At 41.1% G+C, this 13,118-nt stretch overlaps 1 non-coding gene across 1 annotated transcript; it reads right to left on the bottom strand.

The window, feature by feature from the left end:
• Positions 1 to 3,503: 3,503 nt before the first annotated feature.
• Trnat-ugu (transfer RNA threonine (anticodon UGU)) lies at positions 3,504 to 3,578 on the bottom strand. Its single transcript has one exon. It is a non-coding gene; the product is annotated as a tRNA-Thr (tRNA).
• Between the last annotated feature and the right edge of the window lie 9,540 nt (positions 3,579 to 13,118).

Consider the following 13,118-nt stretch of genomic DNA (forward strand, 5'->3'; position numbering starts at 1 on the left):
TTTGTGATTGTATCTTGCAGCTTTAGTTATTTTTAATTAAAAGAGGCTTTAAAAGGACAGAAAGAACGTGTTGGACTACGCTACAGATCGTTCTGTTAGCACAGTCTTTACTTTGTAATCACTTTCGTTGACTTCGGCAACTCTCAACAGAAATCTCCAACCTAACCGAGACAATGTGCTACGATACAGCCGAGATCATGACAAGAGAATGGGCTACATCACACTCGAAGTAAATGTATATAGGTAAGGATCCCCATGACCTGTATACGTCTGTTATAAAAAATCTCCAAGCCACTCTCCTCAAATAGACCGCAATCTTCTCTTGACCTTCAACTGTTACTATTTCAGAATTAAAAACCAGATTCAAAGAAAATTTGGCTACAAGGCACAAAACTAGAAAAATAAAAATAATAAAAGTGAGAACGTGAAACATGTTAGCAATAACCATAAACAGGAGATTTACAGAAAATATAATTGAGAACGGAAATCATTAATATTATAGACCGTTTAGGAACTCTAGGCTACGAAATGGATAAAACCACATATCGAATAAGTGGTGGAAGAGTTAGTGTGTTTTAAGATTAAATCCAAACAAGAATTAGAGAAAAATATATCGAAGCAAGGCCTCAATTACGAAAAATTGCTAAATCTCGAGACAAATTGTGTCCTTCTGTATTAGATGAAATGTTTTGGCCACTAGTACGGATGAAACAGCATCTGCAGTATCAACAGGAACTTCGGACATGTGTTTCATATTTCATCCAAGCCTGCAGTCTATAAATATTTAAACAAAATACTAAAACAAAATACCACTACAGGGGAATTACTTACGAAGTAGTTCTTGGTAAAGAAACACAGGACACAATTACGTATGTAGGCTTAATACGAACTACAACTGTGTTTATAAATCGCTATAGTTGCCTTGGACTAACGACGAGCAAATATGAATATAACCTGTACGCTTTTCAAAGCTGTTATCCATGAAAAAGCCAAACTACGTATCGTGAACAAAATACAATTTAACACCGAAACAATGACATTAGCTGACAATGGGCACAGACTTTAGTCAATGGGCACTGTTAAAAATTTGTGCCAGACCAGGATTAGCACCCGAGTCCCCTGGTTACGAGGGAGAGGCAATGATCACTGTGTCCGAATTACACAGTGGTCAAGAGAATAGCACGAACTGCCCGAGCATGCCGTTCTTTAGATCCAAATTCTCAATTTCTCCATAGACTGCTAATGCACTGCTCCTTGAACATAATCCTCCTCCCTTTAATTATACAGTACATGGCCAAAAAAACAGACACCGAATATATGCAAACTTGGCCTTACGAACATTGCAGACGTCGTCTATGTAACACACGTCAAACTTCAAAGAATTTACCAATTCGTTGCATTGTTTACTATAGACCACAAATCAAGTAACGTAAAAAAAGCACTGCGTCTATTGAGATCATGATTCAGAGTTAAAAAAAACTAATAAGTCGCCTACATATTACAGTTGCTGCCGAAAGAGGAGAACCATTATTTTCCCACAAAAGGAAATATAGTTAAAATTACGCTTCTATTTCGATTAGTTTATGCGGTTACTAAAATTTGCAGTGAAAGTTACATAGTGGACTCTACCCTCCCCCCACCAGAAACGTAGTTATCGTGGCTGTTGTGAGACTTTTGTACACAGTTAGAGAAAGTGTGTTAAATGTGGCGCGGACGGAAACACTAGGCTACGCTACAGGGCAATCTGCTCGCACAACGTTTAGTCGGCATTCATAATCGTTGGCGTAAACAACTCTCAATCAAATTACCCACTTCCAACCTAACTTAGATCTCGGGCTACACTACCAATCGGCCTGTCATCACAACCAAAAATTCATTGAGGGGGGTGGGGGGATTTCCTGTAGCTCTCTCTAATGTATCTCTAGGCAAAACTGCCAGTTTTGTCAGACTCAACAGCAAGATTTACCAATGGTAAACACTTTTGAGACGGCTCGTAATTTTAGAATAGTCCTCTTCGTCTTACTTGGCATAAATTGTTCGCTGGCGTCCCAGCAGCTAGCTCCCTCAGTGTCTGCTTCTGCCATCGCACCACGCTAGTCTGCTGTTGTCCTAGCAGACCGAACGCACCGCACATCCGATACCTTCGGAACCACTCAATGGCCAGTTAGCAACTGAGCGGAACACTGTTTACATCGTGAAAGGAAAACTGTGCAAAGATGTACACTTAAATGGCACGACTGAGTAGCACACACACAGTAATATCTGAGGAATGTCCTTCGACACGCGCAGAACGAAAGTCTTCTCGCGAACGTACAGCGTCTCTGAAAAAAAATCTCGTGACTATATTCCGGCGTTACGGCCAGGTTCTCATACAAATGAGCAAAAAAGGGTACATTTGAAATTCTTTTTGAGACAATGAAAATACATTCTTAAGATCTGTTTGGGAATTACGAGTGATAATACTATGAGCTTAATTTTAGATTTTCAATAAAAAATGGCGCCCGTAATTATGATTTGATCAAGGGCCTGCGAGACTGGAGTACGCAGAGCGCGTGCAGTGTGGCACCTCATATGTTACCTGAATTCAAAAATGGGTAACATCAGTTGATACTACATTATTCCTCTGAAATTGAAAATGGATAACATCAGTCGATAAAACATAAAATTTATGGGAGCGTATACCTAACCGCAATGAAACAACCTTAAATTTAACGATACAGTGCTAATTCGAACTTTGAGTTCGATTTTTGAGGGTTTGTTTCACTCCTTATGCCTACACAAAAATTAGTTAATATTAACAAATGTCATATGATAGCTATAAGTTCCTAAGAAAAGTGTTTACTTTTAGGGGTCAGAGGTAGATGTTTAGAGAACGAACCACTTTTAATTTATGCTGCATGCCGTTCTGAGAAAATAGTTACCCGAAAAAAATGTGTTCAAAGTTTAGGGAAAACATTTAGTTATATTATTACTTCGATTTGCATGAACTGAGTGTTACATATATATTTGTAATGTCGCTGAAAACGAATCTGAAGTCAGATTTTCAATATTCAAAACAGCTAATCCAATACGGAGGGCAACCGATTATGTTTTGACCAATTTTTACCAAAAATGTATTTTCGTTATTTACGTTTAGTCTGCAAGTCAAGGAGTATTTATCAACCCTTCCTCTACCTCTGATTGTTCCTAGACAGCAACTTCCTGTTCTTCTTGGCAGGAAAAGCCGATCTGTCAAAGCTGGATATGCAGCACTCGGCAGCCTGCACTTGATATTCGTCCGTATTTTCGGTGAGTATGTTTGCATGCATTCTGCAGTATGAATCATTTTGAGCACGTGCGACACGGGACGAGTTATCATCTACATCTATATGGATACCCTGCAAAACACATTTAAGTGCCTGGCAAAGGGTTCATCGAATCACCTTCACAACTGATAATTAATTGAAACCCTCAGCTGCCGACAGGTGTTGTTGATATACTTCGATGGGGACAGCTGAAAAGTGTGCCCCTACTGGGACTCGAACCCAGAATCTCCTGCTTACAAGGCAGACGCTCAATCCATCTGAGCCATCGAGGGCACACATGAACAGCACGACTGCAGGAATTTATCCCTCGCACGCTTCCCGTGAGACTCACACCCCGAACCGCCCACAATCCGATTACGTAATGTACTTAATACGTATTTGTCCATCCACTCATTACTGGCTCACACTAAGGTGACGATTCCCGTAAGAGTTCCGGCAACCTGTGCGCATTCGCACAGACGAAGGTCAATGGCTGGGTAACGTTTAACCATATATATGAAGATAGTAACTGCTCTCGAAAGAACAGGCGCCACTGACGACCTTGCAACTCTTCTAGAATACATGATAAACCGGCCGATGTGGCCGAGCGGTTGTAGGCGCTTCAGTCGGGAGCCACGCGACCGCTACGGTCGCAGGTTCAAATCCTGCCTCGAGCATGGGTGTGTGTGATGTCCTTAATTTAGTTAGGTTTAAGTCGTTCTAAGTTCTAGGAAACTGATGACCTCAGATGTTAAGTCCCAAAGTGCTCAGAGCCATTTGAACCATCAGTCCCTATGTTTACACACTACTTACAGTAACTTATGCTAAGGACAACACACACACAACCATGCCCGAGGGAGGACTCGAACCTCCAACAGGGGGAGCCGCGCGAACCGTGACAAGGCGTTGGACACATGGCGGGTACCCCGCGCGGCTCATGGCAGCCGTGACACTGCTTCAAACAATGGACTGTAGAAACTTTTGTAAAGCACGGATTAAAAAAAAAACTTTCTGTTCCAAGAGTCTAGACAAGTACACCTTTAAAAAATGCAACTACAAAGAAATTGAATTTTCGAACGTTTTGAATGAGAACCTGTCCTTATGGAACACCGTTGATCAAATGTCACAGGGATTATATACTCAGGTTTCACATGTGGATTAACACTTTCTAATCAATATCCGGAATGAGCAGGGCTTAAAACTTTGAAGAGTTAAATTTCAAGGGCCGTTCTCTTGTATGCAAATAGTTTCACAGTAGAAATTTCTCTAGTTTTATTTATTAATTTATTTATTTATTTTTTGCTGTAGGTAAAGAAGGATAGCATTGTGAGGAGGGGGAAGGGGGGGGGGGAGGAATCTTGCATCTCCCACCTTGGAATTCTCAGTACAGAATTTTTATTCATTACGAGATTCTTAGCCACTTGCAGAAGTGATTTCGAGTGATTCTGCAAAACTTTTCCTTTAGCCAATCGTAGCAACTATAGGATTCCGTTCCTGCTGCATGACATGTCTCGGAACTTAAACTGACCAACTCATTTGCATAAAGAGCTAGCTTATCATCCGCTTCTTTACTTGCGTAGACCGTTCATGGTCTGCAAAGAATTTTTTTCTTTCATCGTTTTTTTATGTCTTTTATAAACTGCAACACTTTCTAAACTTTCTAAACTTAGCGCCGTTGAAGCATGGTCTTTTACTGAATGATCAAAAAGCAATGCTGACAGCTGGAGTCCAAGGTTTTTGTTAATCAAGCCGTTTGTATTCTTGTGGTGATATCTCCGTACAGTCTTTCACTCCCTAACGCATATTTCTTTATATCTAATTGAGAAGTGAAATACCGGTTTTCATAGATGCAGATTTAAAATATTTTAATATAACGCAATAAATATTTCATTAAAATTTTCATCCCCTTATGCTCGAAGTTCCAAAACCAGAAAAACACGTAGTTTTTAAAAATTGTAACATATTAGCCGAATACGAATTGTCAGATATATTTAGCAATCCTTTCATAATGAACCATTTTCTGAAACATCTCACACCCTTTAGGGGTTGGGTTTTCAAAAACAATTAAACACGTATTCTTCTATTTAGAGCCGAGGAGCCAAATTCAAATCTTCATCCATTTAATTCTAAAAATGCTTTCATAGTGAAATATTTCATAAAACATTACATCCCCTATTTCACTCTATTAGTGAGTTAAATTTCCAAAAGCAACGAAACACATTTTTTTTACATCCAACCGAGATGTCAAATACCTATTTTCATAGATGTAGCTATAAAAATGCTTCAGTAGTTCTTTAATAATGATTTATTTTCAAAAAACCTTCACTAATTATTTTATCCCCCAATGGAAGAATTTCGGAAAATGCTAAAAACCTGTTTCTTTTTTGTATCTGACTGAGACACCAAATGTCAATTTTCGTAGTTTTGTAGTTATAGCTTCAATAGGGACATAGGGACATATTTAAAAAAAAAAAGACTTTCAACCCATGTTTCACCCCCATAGGAGTGAAATTTCGAAAAATCTCTTCTTAAATGATGCTTTCAGCGTAAGATTTACACCTTCATCAAATTTCAAGTCCGTATACTTTGCAGGTTGGGCTGGAAGGCTATGGGTCAGTGAAACCTGTGCCCCTATTGCACCTTCTTGGAGGTTGTAGTTCCAAAAACAGTGAAACACGTAGTTTTCAATAACACAATATTCATAGATTTCGCTTTAAAAATTCTTTCGCACTGAAATACTTTCATAAAACATTACATCCTATATTCCACCCTCTTAATCGTTGAATGTATCAAAAACAGGTTTTCATATATTTCATGAAACATTTCATCCTCTGTGATATGGGGTATGGTAGTGACACACCAAAATCACAATAGTAATCCGTTGTAGTTGCTACATATTTTATTACAATCAAAAGCATTATAAAATCACAAGGCCAGATCAGTTGGACAAATAATAAATAAATTTCGTTAAGTGGAACGAGACCCGTAAAACTTGAAATTTGAATATGACTAGGTATATATACTTAGGTAAAGCTTTACTTAAATAGCACAAATGTCCATAAAATTCATAGCAGAACTCTCACTACTTGCAATCAGGGGAGAAACAGATTAAGCGTAAAAATACAGATATTTAACGTTCTGCTTGCCAACTTTCCTAAACAAAACTGTATAAAAATGACTAAAACAATTAAGGGGGTCCTTTAATTTTGACTAAACGGACCTTCAAATTTACTTACTCAGTTGATTAATCAACAATATTCTTAGAATGATTACAACTAGAACATGACTATATGACAATACCCTTAAAATAAGGTTGCTTCAATATTTCGTGTGAATTGGCGATAGACGCGAGCAGACCAAGGATTCAAATCAATACAAGAGATCCACGAGGCAGAGAATGACATAGAAATATACTCAACATGGCAATGCAATTGAACTTTGGATGCTATAGTTCAGCACCGGAAAGATGGAATCACGCAAAAGTGACAACATAACCCAAGATGTAAAGGAGAGGACATGGCCTCAAATATCTCTCTGCCGCCGTGGTGCTCTGCTCCCAGTATGCTAGCGTCGACCGCTGCCAGTTATCTCTAACACAACACACATCAAGAGCAGACAATTTTCTGAGACATAAACTACACAACCCTATCTGGAGAACAGGTGAGCAATACAACTGGACTGAAACCAATGAGCCTCCGTGAGTTACTTGGCCAGTGCCAGCCCTTAAACTTTGATTAATAAGATCGCTAAAAATCATACCGAAGTTAAGATGACGAGACTTATCTCCAGGTTCGCCATATTAGTGGCAGAGACAATGAATTGGCGACGCTCTTATCCGTATGTTCGCGGCAGAGTCTGGGGAAGGCAAGGGCCACGTGGAGCCGGATCTGGGGGTTAATTTCCTTCTCTCCGAGACACCCGGTTTCTTCTGCGACTTAGCCGGCAAACAGGCCGAGGACCCCGGGTGGGGACCGATTCGGCAGCAGTTGGCGGATGGCGAGGTCTTCGGGGGGTGGGGTGGGCGGGGGGTGTCTTGTGTAAAGGGGAAGACAACCGTGGTGAAGGGAAGGTCTGTATTCCACAGGAACGAGTTAGCATGGCACTCAGATATTTCCACGATTCGGCGGTAGGGGATCATTTGGGGTTCTACAAGACCTTGAACAGAGTTCGGGAACACATGTTTTGGCCCAACCTATATGGCGATGGCATGCGATTTGTTGGCAACTGTGTCCAGTGTAAGCGCGGTAAGCCCGATGTTGGGCCGCACAGAGAACTACTACAGTCGGTTAGCGAGCAGTGTCCTCTGGACCGCGACTCAAAGATCGAAACATCGATCGACGGAAACTGGCGCCAGAAACGCACCAGCTCACTCTATTTCATCCCCTTAGGGGTTGAACTTCCAAAAACACGAAAATACGTATTTTCGTATTTGTAACCTTGAAGTCAAATACCAATTTTCGTAGATATAGCCTTAAAAATACTTCCATAGTCCTTCCATAATTTTTTATCTCAAGATAAAATGTTCACCTACTATTTCACCTCATAGAGGTTAAATTCCCAATAATACTGGAACACATATTTCTTTATTTCTGACCTAGAAACCAGATACAAATTTTCGTCTGCCTAGCTTCAAAATTACCTTAATAGCTACATGTTTCAAAAATCCTTTCATTTCCTGTGTATCCCCCTTAGAGGTGGAATTTCGAAATATGCAGTATAAGCGGTATAAGATCAACAACCTTTCCAAATCTCAAGGTTTATTTTCCTTGGCGGTCTGGACTGTGTGAATTTCATAGTAATGGCCTCCACACACACACACACACACACACACGCACACACACACACACACACACACACACACACACACACCACTAACAATGCCACCACCACCTCCTGGGGAAATTTCTGCAGACGCCCTTGTTCCACTGCAGTCATATTTTGCCGACGACCTACATTTAGCAGCGTGGGAGGGATAGTGTCGTGCAACATACAGTATACTCAGTAGACAACGAACTGTTCGTTGTGAAATCAGGGACATAGGAACCGAGACTGACACAGAAGGTGCTGAAGGTGAAGCACACTAGACTCGTGTCTACCACGGCTTCAAATAGTATCGATTTACTATGAACGGAAGTTCCGAAAAGTGAGCAAGTAATTTTACAGTAAATTCAGTACCGATGGTGAGGATATACAACGAAAAACATTTCTATAATATTTCAGAAATAATGAAACATTCCACTCAAGTCGCGCGGCAGAAAACGCAATGGATATGCTTGCACTTAAGACGGAAGGCCCCACGTGCTTACGCAGGCTTACGACAGATCGCAAAATTCGGCAGTAGGCGTAAGCCAACCTCTTGTGCTGCCATCTGTTATTGATGCCAGGCATCAAGGTCTCAGTAGTTCGACCATCCACTGGAGAGTAGTTGCTTTATAAGTACTCCGTCTTCAGGCCACGAGTGACCTACTGGGACAGCACCATCCGACCGCCGTGTCATCATCCGTGGAGGATGTGAACAGGAGGGGCGGGGATCAGCACACTGTTCTCCCGGTCGTTATGATGGTTTTCTTTGACCGGAGCCGCTACTATTGGGTCGAGTAGCTCCTCGATTGGCATCATGAGGCGGCCTGGATGATCACCCATCCAAGTGCCTTCAACGCCCGACAACGCACTTAACTTCGGTGATCTCACGTGAACCGATGCAACCTCCGCGGCAAGTCCGTTGCTGCAGATATTTTAGAGTAGTTGTTACGTTTCATAATTATCTAGTTTACGGGGAAAATGTAAAAAAGGCGATTGTCACCGAAGCTACAACTAATCTGAATTTCTGGTTAGTTATCAAGTGGTCTTATGTGCAAGCCTGATTTTTTCATCCTTTGCGGTGGGAATGATTCAAACCCGTCATGTTCTTCTTATGAGGTGTTCTATTTATTTTGCACACAATGATCGTTTGTAGTTGTGTTGAGTTACCACCTTGATAAATTTTTGGATGGCGCACGTATCATAACTGAGATCTGCGCTTGCGCTTAATGGCTGAAGGTCAATTAGCGTAATGAGTAGTAGCGAATGTTATAGTAACATGTTTGTAAATTATTTCAGGTAAATTACCTTAGTAGTGTAATATTATCAGTATACCAGTACAGTATGTGGGCCAATTACGTTAGTCATGGAATACTATCCGTATAAGACTATGTCACCTTGATGTCCCGGAATTTGCTTCAATTTTGGAATCCACGAAAGAACTGGAAATTTTCCTTTACACAGCTTTCCATATAATTTCTATTACAGTGATTCAGTCTTGTCTGTCACTCGACTTTTCTGACTGTGAAATAAATTCTATCGCTCATGTGCTTATTACCTCTTCGTGTTTCCATTTGCCGATATTGCGCATAAACACATACATATCTCAACGTTGCTATGTACATTGATGGAACGACACACTTTTCTGTGGCGACACTGCAGTTTAGAGATAGAAAAACCGATCAGTTAAAACGACATGGGTATTTTAGTTCTGAATAACCGATGTCTTTCGGTATTTGTTTGCTCTCGGTTATGACAAGTATCTTTTTATATTTTCCTGATAACCACGTAAAAACAGATATACCAATTAGCCACAGTTGTCGTAGTAAAATTTTTAGTTTTCAAATAAACCTTTTTTAAAAAAGACGAGTAATTTTTATTCGTAAGATTTCCATAGCTCTTAAATACTGCGTTATTACAGAAAAAATGGGAAAAGTGATGTATGCCACTTTAATAACACTGCTGATAGAAACGAGCAACAAGTGAATTGGTCCAACATTGCCGAGACAATACTGTGCCTGTTATACAAGCAGTGCGCGAGAATGGACGCAGTTTCTCGCTGTTGTCGAACGTCAGTTGTAACACAGAATGGCACCATCTGGAAGCCTGGAAGTATTTTACGATATGCAGTACGAGTGAAGCACAATGGTCGATTTGGTCGACTTGCGACATCATACAAGGAAAAAAGTTAAAATTTTACAAATCATTCATAGTTCGGGATAAAAATAGAAAGTGCCTGATCTGCTGCCTGTGTCTACGATATCTGCTTTTAGCCGTTAACAGAGAAATTAAAACGAAAAAGAGAGTTCTCCTGCCGCAGTTTTCACTCTTTATCGCTGGATTATACGTAATGCCCGCATAGTGCTGTGATAACCGATTTAAATATAATTTTTGAGCAGATTTCTAAAAACTAAAATCAGTAGGATAATACTGGCAGTTTTCTGTGGTATAGAAGTACTCGCTATATTTTGAGAGAAACAGCGAACAGCGGACAAAGTTTTATTGGACTATTTAATTTAAAGAAATTAGAATTATATTAATACCGTCAGTTGCTCACGGGCGTTGATAAATATCAACGTGGACAAGTGAAAATGTGTGCCACGACCGGGACTCGAACCCGGGATCTCTTGCTAAAATGACAGACGCTCTATGCATCTAGGCCACCGAGGGCATAGTGTATGGTTCGACTGCAGGGACTATCTCGCGCACGCCTCCTGCGAGACTCACATTCTTACCTTGAATGTCCATACACTACAGTCGTAGTGTCCCACTCCAACACACTCATTCCTCGTGGAAGACATGTCCATATCCATATAAGTATATGGTTCTGGCAATACCAGCCATGACCTTCTTCTGTGAAGATGCACAAGTATTCCCCGAACTGTTACGGGACTTGGTAAGAATGTGTTCCACGAGTAATGAATGTGTTGGTGTGGGACACTACGAATGTAGTGCGTGGACATGGAAGGTGAGAATGTGAGTCTCGCGGGAAGCGTGCGCGAGATAGTACCTGCAGTCACACTATCGTCTGTGCCCTCGGTGGCTCAGATGGGCAGAGAGCCTGCCATGTAAGCAGGAGATCCCGGGTTCGAGTCCCAGACAGGCACACATTGTCACCTGTCCCCGTTGATATATATCGACACCCGTGAGCAGCTGACGGTATTAATATAATTCTAATTTCGTTCTGGACGGCTGCAGGTCATCATAAATGTATTTGACGTTTTGATTCCATTTATCAAGAAACTGAGAAAGTAAAAATTTTTATCTTTGTTTGATTTCTACGTTTACAAGAGGAAATAATGTAAATAAAATACTGAAAATCGGTTATTACAAGAACTGGTATTGTGACGGGCTTTAACAATTAGGTTAAAGTGAGGCTGGGAAACTGATAAGAGCCGAAAACCAGTTGTTTGAGCGATAACCGACATTCCCACTGCTGTTGTGAGTGGTAAGATTGACGCGCAAGGACATCTAGAACAGTTTCTCAGAAAGGTTACTGCAACTTTGATGTTCTCAAAATGAACGGGCCAGCCATTGGCGTCCGCGAGGGGGAAGGGGAGGGGGAGGGGAGGAGGTGGGGAGGGGAGGATAGGCAAAAGGGCACTTTCACCCGTCGCCCCTAACCATCCTTGGAATCTGGAGTAAAGAGTTTTTATTCGTTACAGTATACTCTTCCAGATAAGAATTCTCCACAATACTGATAAACCTTAGCTTTGGCCAGTTGTAGCGCTTATAGAGTTAGGGTCTTGTAGCTTGATGCACCTCGTAACTGACCAGCTGATTTGTACACAGAGTGCCAGTTTCAGAATCATGCACTCCAGCCCCGACGCGCCTTCCCCCCTCCCCACCACTGGAAATATTTCTGCAGACTCCAGTCTGCCACTGTGCATATATTTTGATAACATCCTGGTTTTAATAGCATCGAAGGAACAGCATTGTGGAGTAAAGGGTAGACCTAGAACAGAACACACCATTCAAAATGAAACGCATCACTTAGTAGATGGTGAAGTACTCTGAAGCTAGCCAGATAGAAACAGAACCTCCTGGCACCGTATCTAACCCAAATTCTAATCTTACACTAATCTCTTGTATGTACCTACCACGCCCTCAAAGAGCCAACGATTTACTATTATCAAAAGTTCCGAAAAATGAGGAAGAAATTGACCCACACTTTTTTCCGTTGTTTATTATTTCGATTACCCCATAAAGGGAATGGACTTGTAGCCACAGGTTACACAAGCGATAAATGGTTTAAAATACATAAAAAGAGATGACAATAGGAAACGATTTTTAAAAACACAATGATGCGGCTTTTACGATTTTTACAGGAAAAAAAAATGGAGGACAAAATAAAGGTTTTTCAAAAATATGCTGGTGGACAATATTGGGGATTTTTTATCTTTATAGATGACTAGCGGAAAAGCTTGGTGTTGACCAGGCATTTATTTACAGCTGTGCGTCCACGTCCGTACTAAGCAGCGTCTGGCATTGTCCTGAGTTTTTATGACGTATCTCCTGAAACATGTGTCGTACAATGATATAATTTTGTAGGTGCATTCAGCGTCATATGCGGATACTGTCTGCAAAATTTATTGCGAATATAGTAGCAAAGAAGTAACAAATTTAAATGTCACGAATGCTGTGATCCCCACACACTTGGGTGCAACCAATGTACACAGGATGCTTGGCTCGATCATTATGGCTACCATCACCGCTGGTCGAAATTGGACCAGCTGTGTCGACGTAGTGAAAATATAAATGTGCATAACATGGTAAACGTCCATTCTTTCCAGCCATCAGACCTGATCTACGATCAAAAATATCATGTAGAAGTGGTAGGGGCAACGGCCTTGCCGCAGTGGATACACCGGTTCCCGTCAGATCACTGAAGATTAGCACTTTCGGGCGTGGTCGGCACTTGGATGGGTGACCATCCGGGCCGCTATGCGCTGTTTCCATTTTTCGGGTTGCACTCAGCCTTGCGATGCCAATTGAGGAACTACTCGACCGAATAGTAGCGGCTCCAGTCAAAGG

This window comes from Schistocerca gregaria, chromosome 6, assembly GCF_023897955.1.
Source record: "Schistocerca gregaria isolate iqSchGreg1 chromosome 6, iqSchGreg1.2, whole genome shotgun sequence".
In the NCBI taxonomy this organism is placed as follows: domain Eukaryota; kingdom Metazoa; phylum Arthropoda; class Insecta; order Orthoptera; family Acrididae; genus Schistocerca; species Schistocerca gregaria.